Here is an 18134-nt window from a genome sequence, read left to right on the forward strand (position 1 = left end):
AAGATGTATTTTTAAAGTTTGATTTCAGAGACCCCAAACTCCATATGTCTCTCTACTCCCAAAGGGAATCTATACTTCTTAACCTATGAGGGAGATAGGCCTTGCAACAGTGAAAAATGAATTTGGCAGTATTTCACTGTCAGGACATATAAAACACATAAGTACATGTCCCACCTTTAACATACACAGCACCCTGCCCATGGGGCTACCTAGGGCCTACCTTAGGGGTGTCCCACATGTAAGAAAAGGGAAGGTTTAGGCCTGGAAACTGGGTACACGTGCCAAGTCAAATTGACAGTTTAAAACTGCACAGAGGCAAAATGTTGGGGGAGACCACACCAAGGATGCCAAGGATGCCAAGTCTAACTATGGGGACAACTCTACTAGTGCTGTCCTACTTTGGTATTGCTGTAGGTGTGAGGGTTTGCATACAGATGTGGGTAGTAGTGACATGTAATGGCATGATGTAGGTAATGTGTATTGGCAAATGATATTGGCTAGCTATGATATTTATTGTCACAGATTAGCATTTTTAGCTGTGTCTATGGGAGGTATATGTGGAACATTCCCCCTTATCTGTCTCCCCCCTCTGTTTGTGTGCATCAGCATCATCTGGCAAAGGAGAAGGGGTACTGGCGAGTAGGTAAGCAGCAGCCCACAGGACCTAGGAAGCTGCCACCAGCGACAGTGAGGGACCCAGTGGGACGGAGGGTGAGGGGAGTGCCATGGGGGAAACCGGATCTACCACCTCTTCTTCGGAATCCTCCTCCGGTGGACACTCCCTGGTGGTGGCGCATACATCACAGACCATCACAGCACCATCTTTGTCCACCACACCCCTTACTACCACCGCCCTGTTGCTCCCCACCCAGTTGCCCATGCCCGCTTACCCAGGGGCGTTGTTGTCTCCTTCGCCACAGGCACCTCTGCCCCAGTCAGCCCTGCTGCCCTCAGTGAGGAGGCAATTGACCTCCTGAGGTCCATCTCTGTGGGTCAGTTCACCATTTTGAATGCCATCCAGGGATTGGCAGCTCAAGCCCAACAGAGCAATGTGTTCCTGGAGGCCATTCACAGTGCCAAGGTTGGCCTATAGAGATTCTTTCAGGCTCTGACCTTCACTCTTACGGAGGCCAGTCTCCCTTTGTCTCCTGTCTATCCTCCAACTACCTCTTCCCAGTCCCAAACCCCTCTCCCCATCACCATACAAAGTACAAGTACACCAGACACACCTGCAGCCCCCACACCATCATTCACAGATCCAGCCACCAGTCCTATCTTATCCACAGTCAGCACAATAGCAGACCCGCAGACATCCACCCCACTCACCACATCCACAGCCACTACAACCACCGACACCCCCACATGAAGCACATGTACCATACCTGCAGACACCACCCCAACAGATAGTCACCCATCTACCAAGGCATCTCCTAGCACCTCTTCCCCCTCCTCCCAAGACACCTAAACGCCCACACTCACCCACCCAACAGACACCCACATCCCACAAGCATACCATGAATGACTTGCACCCACGACATCCACCAAGACACATCTCACAACCACTCCTTCTTACTCCACTCTCAAACCCTTTTGCCATGACCGCCCCTGTGTGTCTAAGAAACATTTCTTCTGTGAGTTTTCCCTGTTCCCTACCCCTCTCCCATCCCTTGACACCCCTAAGCTCTCTGTGTCCGTCCTCAAGTCCAGCCCTTCCATTTCTAAGTCCTCCTCTGCCCCCCCTGGTAGTGGCCATGCCCCTCCCCCTGCCAAGAAGTCGGCCCTTCCCAATCCCAGGCCAAAGGACCCCCCCTCCCAAGCCCAAACCCAAGTTCAAGAACCCCCATCCGAAGTCCACAACCCCTCAACCCACCCTCATCCCTGAGGTGCTTGTCTGCCCCCTTGATGCCCATACTCTGTGGAGGTCATTTTGCAGTCAGGCACCAAGTAGGGGCACAGTGAAGTGCCATTAGTTTGTTTGCCACTTTGAACTTTGGACTGCCCAGTGACCTCATTATTTACATAGTTATTTTATATTTTCCGTTTCAAATTCTTAATACATCTGGACAAACCTGGTGTTGTATTCGAAGGTTACATTCTTGTCCTGCCTTACTTTATACATAGCTGGTAGGTGTTTGTGGGTTTTGGTGTGTGACGTGTGTTTGTGAGGGTTGTGATAGCTGTTGTGCCTGGCCTGCATGTGTGTGTGTGTGTGGCCCTGCCATTTGTCCTGCTGTCATTGCTAAGTATTGTGTTTAGGATATCTTTGTTACATGCATGTCTGTATATGAATTGTGTATTGTTTGTGTAGAGATGTGTAATGGTGGTGTTGTGTGCCCTTGTGTGGTTGTTCTGTGTGCGTCCATGTATGTGTGGTGGTGGCTGTGTCATATCTCTTGTGTATGGTGTGGGCGTAGTGTGACATTGGCTTTGTTGTATGGCAGTATGATTGTGTTGATTGGTTGTGTGTTGCTGTAAGTATGTGGTGTCATGGGGAGGTGTGCAGGGAGATTGCTTGGACTAGCTTTTGGGTAGTTGTGGTGTTGTTCTCTCACTCGGAGGTGTTGTGTATGTTTGTGTTAGACAGTGCTGGTGCTGTTTCTGTGTGGGTTGGTGTGTGTATGGCACATGTGTGTTGACCGTGGTGTGTGTAGTTTGGGTGTGTGTATGTAGGTGTGTGTGTGTTCGTATGGGTGTGTGGTTACGTGTGTGTGTGGCTGTCACAAGCCATCCCGGCTGAGCATGTTCTGTGTGTGGATACTGATGGCTCTCCCTTCAGTGTCCGGTAGGTGTGTGTACTTACGGTTGTTGTTTTCGTAGCTGTCGCTGGTTCCAGAGTCGTTGTTCGAGCAGGAGCAGTCGGAGGACTTCGAGTTCAGGTTCCATGGTGGCTCCTGGCAGGTATGAGTTACTGAAGGTGAATGTTTCCTTTTATAGAGTTGGTTTCCACCAGGGTTTTCGTGGTGGTGCAACCGCAGTAGAAACCTTGGCAGTGTGCAGCCTTGTAATGTGTCCGGCAGGAACATGGGCCCTCATTATGACATTGGCGGGAGACAGAGGCAAGCTATTAATGTCACCAGTTATGCCGTCCACTCCTGGATTACAACTTGAATTATTTCTCAGCACACACTCCTTCCTACCACTCATACTTCCCCCCAACCACCAACTTGTAACATCATCCGTGGGCGAAAGATCTTCTATATTTTCATTACCTGCTGATCTTTTAACTAATGATGCACTACTTTTGCTCCACCATTTACCATTTTCAACCATAATGGCATGATTGGAGACCTTAGCTACTCTAGAGGCAGAGAAAAATTTAAAACTCCCTCTCTTTTTCCTGAAGGTCTCTTTATTTTTACTAAATCACCCACACTAAACAAAACATCTATGGTTTTGTGTAAAGCATCAAAACTGAACTTACATTTGAGCTGCTGCTCCAATACTTCGTCTCTCGCTGCCTCTGCAGTAGGCAAACTCCTAGCGGCTTTCGTTTTGTCTAATACCCATTTGAGGAATAGGTCATAGGACGGTTGTCTACCCCTCAAACACATAAATGAAAGTGCACCTGTGGTTGAATGTGGGGTGTTGTGATAACTCCATAATCTATCACTCACTGTATTAAAAATGTCTTTCTTTGCATCAATTGCCACCTGAATGCTCTCTTTTAACATTCTGTTCACCCTTTCAACCATGCCATTTCCTTGTGGACTATATAAAGCTACCGTAAGGTGCTTAATACTATGTATATCGAGAAATTCCTGCATGACTCCACATTTAAACTACACTCCTTTGTCTGTGACAATTGTTTCAGGATACCCTTCTCTATTAAACAAGGATGTGAGAAATTCAATGACAGTCTCTGTATTATGTTCCCTCAGGAATGTACACTCAACCCATTTAGAGTGATAATCAACCATGACTATTGCATATCTCATCGCCACTGGCAGATCAAACATAGGCCCCACAAAGTCCATACCTATTTTTCCCATGGACCCTTAGAGAACTCAACAGGACATCAGGGAGTGTTATACACTCTCAAAGATTTGTCAGCATGTCTGCAATCTGGACATTCTCCAACCCACAGATTAATCTCATTATCCATCCCTGGCCACCAATAAAATGCACAAATCCTCTTCCTTTTGCTCGTCACGCCAGAATGACCTTGATATGCTAGGCTCACTAACTGTTTTCTGAGACTGTTCAGGGGAATACGTATATTACTGTGTAACAGCAAGTCACAATTCATCCTTCACTTCATGGAAGGACTTCATATCTTCTTCGACATGCCTTTCCTGTGGCCAACATTTAACAATAAATACTTTTAGCTTGTTTAAACCATTATCCCTTCTAACACAATCCTTACATTCTTGCAGACAAATGGTTTTGTCAACCCCAGTGATGCCATCAATCATTCTTGCTACACATTCAAACTCCTCCAATACATCCTCACCCTCCTGACTTTTGAAAGAACATTTAGACAAAAAGTCTTCTCTAGTATTCTTAGGTCCTGAAATATGCTTTATCTCAAAGTTGAACTCGTACATTCTTGCTAACAATCTGACTAATCTGGGACTAGCTTTCCCTACATTTTTTTCTGTAAGTAGTGACAGCAATGGTGTATGATCCATGATTAAGAAAAACGTTTGTCCCCACAAATAAGTAGAAAAATGCCTAGGTTGCCCACACACGTGCCATTGCTTCACACTCAATTGTGCTGTAATTACGTTCTGAATCAGACAGACATCTTGAGGCTGAAGCTATTGTACATTCCTTTCCTTTTACCATTTGTGACAAAACAGCCCCAAACCAATTCCACTGGCAACAACTTTTACAATTGGTTTTGCATTATCCATGAAAGGGTGTAAACTTGGAGTCTCGAAGATGAGTTGTTTTAGGTTAATGAATGCTTCATTCTCTTCAGACCCTCAAATGTACTCAACTCCTTTCCTTAAACGTTTTCTGAGTGGTTCAGTTTGCAAAGCAAGGTTTTCGACTAACGCTGAATAATATTCACATAAGCCAAAGAATGATCTGAGCTGATCTTTGTCTTGTGGTTCTGGAGTTAATTTAATTACATCAACCAATTGCGACTTGGGTTTGATGCCAGTTTTAGATAAAACATGACTTATATATTCTACTTCAGGTGTCATAAAACTACACTTTTCTTTCTTAACTGTTAACCCGTGATTCTCTAGAGTACTCAAAACTTCTATATTATCTTGTTCATTTTCTGTAAAAATAGATATATCATCCTTATAAGCTAAAACATGCTTATTTCCACCAAGGAGTTCAAACATGAGTTTCTGAAACACAGATGTGGCTGAAGCCAAACCAAAGGTTAAATGCAAAAATCCGTATGCACCAAATGGTGTGCTAAATGTGGCCAAATGCCTAGATCCTGTACATAAGTCAATTTGATGATATGCTGCACATAACATCTATGGCAGAAGAAACATTTGTAGTCCCCATGTGCGCTAACATTTCCTGAATTTTGGGGAGGGGAAAACAATCTACCAAAATGTTTTTGTTGAAGGATCTTAAGTCAACACAGAATCTTAGTTCGCCAATTTTCTTTTGGGCCACTACTATTGGAGAGACCCACTCAGAAGAATTAACAGACTGAATGAACACAACCTGGCCAAATGTTCTTTTAACTGATCCCTCACACTCAAAGGAATATTCCTTACTTTGTGCGCTAAAGGAATTGCATTTTTTTTAAAAGTAATTTCATGTTTAAATCCTCTCACCAGATCAAGACGATCTCTTCAAATGGAACTTTATGCTTCCCAATAATTTCATTCAAACTGCTAGGTAGCATGGTTGATTCTACCATATATATATATATATATATATATATATATATATATATATTCCATTCTGTATTAAAAGCTTGTAAAACAGTTGGTAAATGATCCCTTCGGCACGCAGGCAATTATAAAGAAGCGCTAATTTCCGTTTTGCAGGCAACTTGGCACTGTCAATGTATATCAAGTAACTATCAACATTCTTTAACCAATGCACCCATTTATGTTTCCTAATTCTTTCTTCTGCTAATAAAGGTGAAGAAAAATTCGCTTTTAGCTTTTTTAAATATAGATGAGTTAAAATGTATTATTAATGTTGTTAACGCTGAGTTGAAATTGTATAATTTAATGAATACAATTAACAGGTGAAGTTTAATAATAGTGTGCCTGTCGCTGTGCAACTGCTATTTATATATTAAAATGAGAACAAACAATTATTGATAACAATCTTCGTATATACATAGTTGTCGATAAATTGTTCCCAAAATATGGCCGCTATTGGCATCATTGTGATTTTCAATGGGATGTTGAGCTTGGTTTTCTGCCTGAGAAGTTGCGATGTCATCATGCGTGCATCTGTAAAGCAGAACAGAGTGAATAGAGACAAGCATGAGGCAATGCACGAGCTGGTGCTTCTTGAGTGTGGCACTCGGTAAGTACAGTAATTGCAAAAAAATTATAATTTTTGTGGCCGCATGATAAAATTAATAAAGTTTTGTGGCTGCGCCGTGCACACACCGGCATAACATACATCAATGTATTTGGGATAAATAAGGCATACTGGTGCTGTCTTGGATGCGTTGATGACGTTTCCCTTGTCCTCAGATAAAGTATGTGGCATCCTTGAATACACAACAGAATTGAGTGTTTGTGGAGTTTATTGGATTGAAGAGAGAAGACAGCACACGACCTTTGCGTCAGCTCGTCTTGGAGTCACCACATAACTGCTGTGTCCCGAACACGCCGTCAGAATGCCATGTGTGTCCTATTGTGATATTCTATTTCAAAACATAACATGCCACTATGATGGAATTTGCTGAATCAATATTTGGACTGATTTCTTTTCCAGAAATTGTGTGTCCAAGGTATGCAATTGACCAGGCTCCAAACGTACACTTCTCCTTTTTCAATGTAAGGTCTCTATCCTTCAGTCTGCTCAGTACAAGCCTCAAAACATCATCAAGTTATTACTTATTCTTCCCACACAATAAGATATTGTCTTGGAAATACATCACAGACCCAATAACTTCCAACGCCAATTTCATCAACCTTTGTAAGCGTGCTGCAGCTGAAGCTAACCCACACAACTGTCTCCTAAACCTATACACTTCCAAAGACGTGAAAATGATGTGGGGGCTCTGGAATCTTCATGCAGTAAAACCTAGTGGCAAGCAGCAGACAAATGCATCACACTAAACACTGTAGCACCCTTAAGTGTGGTTAGAGCCTCTGTAAGTTCAATAAGAATCAGAATCTTGGTATCATTTATTTCTGGGCAAATACCATTGGAGCCAACCACTCTGATGACTCCATTTCAATGACCCCCAACTACAACTATTTGTTCAGCTCCTCTTGCAAAGGCTTTATCATGAGATTGGGCATCTTCCTTGCCTTATGCACCACTGGCTTGACATTTCTTTTGTTATTATTTTGTGCTCAAATTCTTTGAGAAGGCCCAGCTGATCATTAAATACTTCAGGGAATTCCTTTACCAATCCAGTGTCTTCCCCGGTGGTGGCTACCATCATGATCTGATCGGGAGAGTTGAGGTTCAAAACAGTTCCCAAATCTCTTTGATGCCTCCACCCTCAACAAGTTGTCTCTTGGCCACATATATTTTCTCACTGCATCTATCCTCTTGAAATTTATCATCATCAGTGTATAGCCTACAAAGTGTATCTTCACCCTCCATACCCTTTTGGGTTGATGTCATGGAGCATCAAAACAACATCACTCTTTCCATAAATGTCTTACAAAATCTTCTCACCCACTAGCGTGAAAGGAGACCTTGAACTGATAAAACCGTGAGGTTTGTCCCACCAATTTCAATCTCATATTTAGACATAATTATTTGGTCACTGTCAAGCATATTTTCCTCCTGATTGACATCCATGGAGGAAGGCCCCACATGCGAAATCACATTCTGACCCTCTTCGGGCATGTCCAGCACTTCATGTACTTTTGCAGTCTTTCAAACCCGGGCAAAACGCCCCTTTTTTCCACAACTGCAGCAACCAGCATTCCGGGCAATACGATTAGGACTGTTTAAAAAATGGTAAGTACTGTGACATTTAAAACACTTGAATTTAGTGTATTCCCCTGCTTTGGAACTCCCATTGGCAGACCAAGCTCTTTCTCCACCCATCATTTGTTGAGGGATTTTCTTCTGATTGTTCCAAGACACCTTGTCAGCAGTTTCCATGTGAGAAAATGTAGACACTCTGTTCACCGAATGGGTTGTATTCCCTTGTATCTCGTTCACTAACCCAGAAACATGCTCTATGCTCTCCACTATCTCAGTTGATTCTTTGAGTGAGGGATTCTTTGCTAACTGTTTCTCTTGCCTTTTTGGGTCATTTGTGCATTGCTCTAATTGATCCCTGATGAGGGAATCAGTTAAATCACCAACTTCGCAGGTCTGTGCAGAAGTTTTTAGAGAAGCTACGTAGATGGCTACTCATTCCTCTTTCGTCTGGGCTCTCAGAAAAGCTAGTGCCTCTCCATCACCTCATTTATTCGTGGACCAAAATGTTTCTCTAGTACTTTGCAATTTTATTGTTTCTGATCTTGAAAGCTCGCTCAGCTCCCCAGTTCCCCAGTACATCTCAAAGACATCCCTTGGCTCCCCTATTGCCTGTTGTAATTTCATCCAAGCTCATGTAGACGTTGTGTTCCTCTATGCCTAGATTATGTAGAAATACAGCCTGTTTCCTTGCAGCAGAGAATCCCCCCAATAGCTATCAAATAGGAGTCAAAAAGGCATTTTCACCTCTTCCAATGTAAGATGTGTTCACCGGATTCTGATAGGAATTGTGGGGGTTGGGACTTATTTGTCACTGCCATATTATGAAAGCTGAAAAATAATCTAACACAACAAGCTAAAGAAACTAGCCAACACAATACATGAAAATGACTAGGTAAATGAACAAGCTTATATAACAAGCTAAAAGAATGAAATTCACGTTTTCACTGTAAATTTTGTCTGAAATTCACCACCAATAAGAAATTCTTTCCCTTCTCCGTGACTGTACACAGATCACACAAGGGGCCGTTATTATTTTTTTCCTTTTTTCTTCCAGGGCAGTCATCACCCAAGTGCTGCTGCCAGTATGTCCATGATGTATCTTACCAGTGCGCACATAGCAGAGGCATTGGAGGTTTACTCTCTAGTTGCAGCCTTCCTAGCCACTATTGCTGCCTCATTTCTGGCGAGAACGTCATTTAGAACTTGAAACTCTAGTTGCTGTCATCCCAGCAACCAAAGTAGCCTCATGAGCATTAGACTCGAGCCGGAACCTTCTTGAAAAACTGTGCACGGTGCACAATACCAGCTTCATGCACCTCACAATGTTGGTCAAATGCACACGGTTAGTGTCCCATCATAAACCGCCTCAGCAGACATGCGCTGCAAGCCCTACTTTGCAACAGTACTGGTGATTGCTGTTTAAAAGACACCACAGCAACCAAGTACCCTCCTTGGCAACAACACTAGGGATTCCTTTTGCTTCCCCAACCCTCAGCCTTTTAACGGTTGAGTGCAAGTCAGCCTTTTTCTCCTCAAATTGACAATTAGTTACAATATACACCGCACTAGTGCTAGAGCAGTTGTCTTAATCAAAATTATTAATGAGTGTTCATGTATTTTGAATAAAAAGCTCATGCAGAAACTAAAACAATGTAGAAAATATTGCACACATTTGAAAATGTGATTATTAAGAATGGCCACCAATGTTAACAAAATGTACTAATCAATGATTAAATATTATGAAATGTTGAATATATGTTAGACTAATGCAGTAAGATGTCATATTGAGGGTTATGCAATAAGCTTTAGCTTTATTAATTGTAGGCCTTAACTTAGCCAGTGTCTTGACCTACTTGCCAAACCTTGTGGAAAAGCTGTATTTCTTAGCATTTAATAAAAATGCTGACCAAGTGAGGTTAATTATGAATCTCTATTGTATTGTTTAAATGTGCTCATAACTGAAGCTTTTCGTGTGAACCAACTGCTAGGAGATGATGTTCTTGCTAATGCAACATTTTATGTGTAATGTGTGTGAGACTGACTTTCCCAGGACAAGAACAATGAAGATACTGACTAGAGGAAAAGCTGCAACAATATTGTTACCTGACAAGCCGGATGATGGGAACATCGCAATATGAACCAATCAACAATATGAGAATGGAGAAATATTAGAATTCATAGATTTGAGATTTTAGTTTTATTGGACAGAGTGTGAACATACGATTACTTGACCAATAGGGATCTACGGGATAGTTTTAACAGTTTTTACTTGACTACACTGCACGGAGGGAAGAGGGCCTTTCATTAGCTCATTCTGAGAGAAGACAGTCATTCTGCTCATCTTTTTCCTGACCGAAAGGTTATTACTTTCTTATGTGTCTTGACTAGAGACATGCTTAACTTTAATGCTTAAAGACTTTGCCTTTTTACATTCTCATGCTGAAGCCTGATGCTTTGCTGATCAACTGATGTCCTGAAGACGAAGACTGATCCTGCTTTGCTGATCCACCCTGAGGATAGGTATATCCAGATTGTGATTATTATGTGTATTTGCTTTTTCTTTCTAGGTACCAACTGCGCTGTTTTGATAGAACTATAGTTAGATGTTTTTCCCAAATTTGTGTTACTAAATTGTTTTGCATGAAGACCAACACGCTGATGCTGATTTGATGTTATTTAAGGATGTTGATATTCTCAATAATGACTTACGATAACAGGGACTAATGCTTGACAAATGTCTCTGCTGAATTACATGTGTGTAATAACGTTGACACTGTTGACTTTGCTATTGATTTGCACCATAACCTTGGAATGTGTTGTAGTTCAAGCTTTGATTAGGTTACGTTTCTTCCGCCACTTTGGATAACCAGTGTTGTTTCTGTATGTGGTTCACTTGATTTTGAAATTAATCTACTTGACCTTAGCAGTGTTAATATAGGGAAATGAGTATTCTAAACTTTACTAAAGGTGTGGTTATTCATGACTGAAAGGTCATGGTGCTTGATAATTACTGACTACACTGATAATTGATTTTATTGATTACTATTGATCATTAATTATTGTGTATTGATTATGTACTGGATCTATGTTAAGAACATCTTAATTGCGAGTCGAAAGGTTCACCGACCTATTTGCGTCCCTTGTAAGTTTACTTATTAAGGTCAGACACGCTAGCACTAGTTGCTGGGACTCATAGATCTAGTGCCTTGTACACCTTCTTCAGTAATCTTGTTGAAGGGCTTCACGCTGGGTTCAGCTTCACGTTCGATGAATTCAGAGGGGTGTTGGTGGGTGGTTTTCTGCCCCTCGCAGGTTCGTCTCCTTAAGAGCTTCCCGTAGGTGTCCTGTACAGAGTCAGGTGTTAACTGAGGTGGTGAGAGAGACTGATGGTTAGTCTCTTTAAAAGCGTATCATAGACGTGCAGTACACAGTGACAGGTGTTCCCAGAGTAGTAGCTTGATGCGTTGGTCCTTTGAGAGTTCATTAATTTTGAGATTTGGATTTTGTTTTTCAATGATGATAATTGGAGAGAAAATGATGTTCCCTTAAGTCCAGAAATGACTTTCCCGGATCCTGCTAATGGTTGTTTGAGGATGTTCCGGGCATTCTAGTGATAGTGTGAATGAAATAGGTTGCGCTTGCACAGCTTATGCAAATCGCAGGTGAATTGTGAGATTTGTGAGTGTTTTTAGGAAGTTTGCGTACTCCAAATGAAGTTGTAATAGGAGTGTGCGTACTCCGCAGTGTGAGAGTAGGGAAGTCATCAAACTTCATAGTTGCGTGGCGCTTTGTGCTAAAACAAATTCACGTGGTTGTTGATGTACGGACCCTGAGTGGTCTACGACTCCGGAGAATATTGAAAGTGTATGAGACACTTGGTTTTATGTTGTAACCTGTCTGGTTTAATAGGTCATTCGGGCGAGGTCGACAAGTCAGCGTGTGAGTCAAAGTGAGTGAAATAAAATTTCGACAGAGATTTGGCGAGTTCTATGTGCACCAGGGTAGACCGATTAATCAGTTGAGAGTAAAATTTGCGGGTCGAATTTTGCTTGCGAATCTGGGAGACGAGAAAGACAGAGTAGCTGTAAGTGTTTTTAGGAAGTTTGCGTACTCCAAATGAAGTTGTAATAGGAGTGTGCGTACTCCGCAGTGTGAGAGTAGGGAAGTCATCAAACTTCATAGTTGCGTGGCGCTTTGTGCTAAAACAAATTCACGTGGTTGTTGATGTACGGACCCTGAGTGGTCTACGACTCCGGAGAATATTGAAAGTGTATGAGACACTTGGTTTTATGTTGTAACCTGTCTGGTTTAATAGGTCATTCGGGCGAGGTCGACAAGTCAGCGTGTGAGTCAAAGTGAGTGAAATAAAATTTCGACAGAGATTTGGCGAGTTCTATGTGCACCAGGGTAGACCGATTAATCAGTTGAGAGTAAAATTTGCGGGTCGAATTTTGCTTGCGAATCTGGGAGACCGAGAAAGACAGAGTAGCTGTAAGTGTGGGAAGAGCCATTAGTGAAAAAACCCGTAAGGTTTCTGAAGCGATTGTGTTACCTTTTCTTTAGTAAACCAGTAGATTTGTTTTTGTTTTTTTGTTTTTTGATTAGTGCTCGCAAAATTTGCATTAGTTTTGTGTGAATTGGAGTTTGGGAGGACAAGCCGCAAAACTTTGTCAGCCACAGTACGTGTGAGTGTGACGTCATTGGAGCCGCTCTGGGATAGGTCGGTTAGTGAGAAGGGTCACGAAAGGATTGGCAGCCGTCCATGAGAGGCAATTGGTTGAGAAAATAGGTGAAAGGAATCTTGGGATTAAAAGTCACTTCCTGATTTGAGTTTGAATAACAGAAAGATAGAAAAGATGAAGTTAAAAAGTGCCCTAAGGGGAGTTACGTATATTACAACAAGTGTAGGCGAGGCTACACCACCAGATGGCACACCAGTTTACAATGTAATGGAAGAGAAGGGTGTCGTGCCATGTCTTTGGCTAAAGCAATGGTGAAAATTAACAGACAAAGTTGGGAACTTAGCGTTTCCTACAAATGGGACGTTCAATTTGAGAGTTTTGGGGCATTTACGGATGGTGCTACATGAATCGAAGCCCTTCCCGAGACCAGCACAGTTTGAGGCATTAGTGGTTTGGGAGTTAGTAGCTAGACAGCAACAGCAATTAAAATTTGAGAGGAGGATGAGAAAATCAGAAAAGACTCTAGCAGATGCTAGATGGGATTGTGATCAGAAAGCCTGGAGATTGGAGACTTTGCACGGAATTAAGTTGTCTCCGGTAATTACGCAGGAAAATGAGAAGGAAGAAAAGAAAGCTACTAGGAAAACTAATAAAAGTCCGTCCGAGAGTAAGGAGGATAGAAAGTCTTCAACAGTGGAGGAGGACTCAGACTATGAGGAGTTTATTACACAGCTATTGAGAGATCGATCACCACCATATACAGTACATGAGAGTGTTCCAAGTACCAGTGTTGATCCGATAGCTCTGACACATATTATTGGGACAGCGAGTCCGGTGCAGGTTAATGCTAGCCTGACACAGAATGCGGTGCAAAGTGGTCTTCATGTGCCAACCACTCCTGTAGTGCCGACGCAATGCAACCGCCACAGGTTCAGAGAATTTATCCTGATGTGCCCATTATGGAAACAACTTCAAACGTAATGGTGCCAATGGAACAGGCTCATCTGAGACCAAAATTGGTTCAGACTGAGCAGACTCTGATTTTGTTGCCCCAAGTACAGCTGCAAGTAATGCCAAGATTTACCCCAGTGACAGGGACACAGTCAGACATGACTCTGAGGATGAATCAGAATATGGGAGTTGCTCTCCCACAGAGCGTAGGAGCCAGAGCAGCTCCAATAGCTATATCGCTACCTATTACTGTTGGTCCACCTGTACCACTATTGGCGCAGAAGAAACTTACTGTAGGCGAGTAGGGAACAATGTCCCAGAACCTAATGAGGGGAGGACATAATGAAAATGATCAGATAGTCTCTCCTGTGGGACAGACTTTTGATGAATCAAGATCATTGCTGGATCTTAGTCCATTTGTAGCACTTCTAGATACAGTGACCGGTCCAAACGTTAGGCAGAGTTTGAAATTATTGACACCGCAGACTCCAAATGCAGTTGCACAGCAGGTGCCCCCGGTCCAAGCAAGTAACATTTTGTTACAAGGACTGACAGCTCAGCAATTAGCTGAATGGTTAGACAAGCTGAATACACCACAGAGTGTCCCTAAAGGAGAGGAGTATTTGAATTGCTCTAGGCTAAGTATGGAAGTGGGTGAACTTATTGAGGGAACGATGGGAGTGAATAGGTTAGAATCCTGCACAGAGGCAAAGTTGAGATATCTGTGCCCAAAGATTACGAGAGAAGTGAGCAAGGCACATCAGAGATTAGCAGATTTGGTGGAAAAATACTGCATAGAGATTGAGAAAACTAAGTATTTGAAGAGGAGTTACAGATGAGATTTTGAGGAAAAAGATTTTGAACACATGAGATCTTCAGGAATGAAGGCACACCTTAAGGTATTGCTTCAAAGTGCTCAAACCTGGGGAGCACTAGACAAGTGGGAAGGGGCAGATGGGTAAAGAAAAGAGACAAGAGGAAAAAGGATTCTGTGGAGCTGAGTGAAAATGTGCAGCAGGATAAAGATCCAGTAAAGATTTTACCAATGAGAGAGATTCCAGGGGGAAATTTTGTTCATGTTCCTTGGAGCAGAAGTGACATTCTGTCATTTACAAATGATTATCCAAAATTGGGAGAAAAGCCAGTAGAATGGTATCAGCAGACAAACAGGTTTGTAAAACTTGTGAAGTGTTTGTGGGAAGACTTGAACACATTACCAGAGATAGTGGTTCCAGCTGATCTGTGGATTGAGTGTAAGTGAAATGTAGATTGGCCAACAAGTGAACCAGAGAGAGACAAGAATACAGGTGCACTGTCTCCTGAAGTAATGAAATATTACTATAAGGTGATTGAGCTTCTGAAATCGAGGATTTCTCCCAAGAATATTGATTGGCAGAGGATTCACCGGACAGCTCAGGAAGCAAAGGAGTTGATACATGCGTACTATGAGAGACTGTTGCAGGCATTCAAACATTACAGTGGTATAGAGACGATTGAGGTGAAAGAAATGCTTCATTTTGTGTTCCGATTTTTGGAAGGATTGAGACCTGAAATTAGCCAAATGATTAAGAGTGGTTTGATTTGCTGGCAAGCAAAGCCGATTGATGAGGTGTTGCAGTATGCAAAATACTGTAGTGATGAGATTGAGTTAAAGCAGAAAAAGTTGAAAGGGAAGGCGATGGTGATGCAGAATAAAGCAGCTCAAACAGAAGTGCAAGGGAATTTTTCACACCAGTTTCCACAGCACCAGCAGGGAAACATGATGTTTCAGCCCCAGTTGAGAGGTAGGGGTCGTGGAGGCAATATGAATTGTGGTCCAGACCTGAATACTGTAGTGGTTCAGAATGATTTGCGGGGAATGAAGAAGCTATTGCCATGTCACATTTGCACGGCCATGGGACATTGGAAACAGGAGTGTCCAATGATGGTGCAGGAAGGTGTTGTTCAGCAGAGTAATGACATCAATTCATTCCAGAATGTGAGAGGACTGAGAGTGAGAGGTTCCAATCCAAATTCACAGAATAATGTGAATCAAATGCTAAATTTTCAGCCCATACAGCAGGGGCAAATGCCCCGTGCACAAGTGTCATAGTTGCAGCCGATGCAACAGCAGGTTCCCATGGTACCTAGACAGCAAATTCTAATACCTCAAGTCCTGATGGAGCAGCAACAGATGATGCTTTCTCAACAGATCACAGGTCAGAGGCATACCTGAAATAGTAACACAGTGCACCAATTCCTGTTACACAGTGAGAATGGAATAAATGTTGAATGGATGAGTGACAGTTCAGATGAGGAGCCATGTGTGCTTGTGTCCACCTTAGGAGTAGATCAAAGCGGACCCTATGTGAAGGGAAAGGTTATGGGTCACAAGGTTTCATTTTTGGTTGACACAGGAGCTAACCGCTCTACAGTGAGAAGTGCAGAAGTTCCGAATTTGCCCTTTTCAGGTAGAGCAGTACAAGTTGTGGGGGTAGCAAACCAGTATTTGACAAACCCGATTACAGACCCAGTTCAAGTGGAGATTGGTAACTTTCAGGGATTGCATAAATTTGTAGTCTGCGATTCAAGTCCGGTATCCCTACTGGGAAGAGACTTGTTGTGTAAAACAAAGTGTTTAATTACTTGTTCAAATGATAGAATTGAGATTCAGACGAATAGAGATGATGAAGAAGAGCAGGCCTCAGAGATAGAGTGTGAAACTACAAATGAGGAATACCCTTTGATTGAGTTTTTCCCAATGTTCACAGTGAAAGAGCTCCATCCTCATTTGCAGGGAATGGTAAAGGAGAAGGTATGGGATTTGACAGGAAAAGAAGTAGGTTTGATAAAGGGAGTGGAGCCAGTCAAAGTTATGGTGAAGCCGAATGCAGTTTTCCCCAAACCTCCGCAGTATCATATGCCACAAGATATCCTGATGAAAGTGGCTCATATAATTAAAAATAAAAAAGCAAGGGGTTCTGAAAAAAGTATTGAGCAGCCCATGTAATTCACCAATAATGGGTTTGAAAAAGCCCTGTGGGAAGGTTCGGATTGTTCAATATTTGAAAAAAATAAATGAGATTGTGGTCAAATGTTGTCCCATGGTGCCAAATCCAGCTGTGATAATGTTCCAGATTCCATGTGATGCTGATTGGTCATCGATTTGTCACAAGCATTCTTTTCTGTGCCTCTTCATGAGGATAGCCATTTTTTTTTTGTTTCATATTCCTGGATCAAGTTTATTGGTGGTGCAGAATTCCTCAAAGGTTTTTAGAGTCACCTTCCATATTCAATCAGATCTTGAAAACGAATTTGGAGTCATTGGAATTGCCTTTCCAATCGACCTTGGTGCAGAACATTGATGACATACTGATTGCGTCCAAAACAAGGGACGAGTGCAAGTATGATGCGATTGCCCTGTTGAACCATTTAGGAAAGTATGGTCACAAAGTGTCTCCACTGAAATTGCAGTACTGTCAGAAAGTAGTGAAGTATTTGGGTCACCAGATTGAAAAGGGTTCAAGAAAGATATCCAGAGAAAGGATTATAACCATATTGCAGATAAGTTCCCCAACTACACAGAGAGATGTCAGGATGTTTTTGGGAATGGTGGGTTATTGTCGCCAATGGATTCCAAATTTTTCAGTCATTTCAAGACCATTGCAGAAGCTGGCTCATAAGGAAGTCACTGATCCCATAGTGTTAGACCAGGATGAAATGAAAGCATTCACTGAATTGAGAGAGAGTTTGTGCAGGGCTCCAGCATTAGGTATGCCTGATTACACGAAGCCTTCTACATTGTTTTTTCATGAGTGTGATGCATGTTCTCTGTCTGTCTTGACACAGGTCCATGGAGGTGTAAACCGCCCAGTAGCATATTTTTCAGCTACTTTGGACCCAGTTGCAGCGGCCTTACCGGGTTGTTTGCACGCAGTTGTCGCAGTTGGTCAAAGCCTTACACAGTGTGAGGGCATTGTGATGGGACATCCCCTGACTGTAGTGGTCCCTCGCTCTATTGAGATTCTGTTGACAAGGACGAAAACCCAATATTTGACTGGTGCAAGGTTGACTAGATAGAAAACAAGTATTTTGGGATCACCAAATGTGTCATTGAAAAGATGTACAGTACTGAACTCTGCAACCTTACTTCCAAATGAAAATGCTGAAATTAAAAAAGAGGAAGATGTTCAGCATGATTGTCTCAAAGTAACTGATTTGTACACAAAACCGAGATCTGACATTAGAGATTGGAAGAAAATGACCAACTTATTTTTGTTGATGGTTCTTGTCTGAGAGACAATACAGGGACACTGAGAGCAGGATATGCTGTGTGCAAAATTTCAGGTACCTTGGAAGCTTCTTGGCTTTGAGGAGTGTATCCTGCACAAGTAACGCAACTGGTAGCCCTTTCTAGAGCGTGCCATGTTTCTGCTCAGAAGAAAATTACAATCTATACAGATAGTCAGTATG

Source organism: Pleurodeles waltl, chromosome 9 (assembly GCF_031143425.1).
Source record: "Pleurodeles waltl isolate 20211129_DDA chromosome 9, aPleWal1.hap1.20221129, whole genome shotgun sequence".
In the NCBI taxonomy this organism is placed as follows: Eukaryota; Metazoa; Chordata; class Amphibia; order Caudata; family Salamandridae; genus Pleurodeles; species Pleurodeles waltl.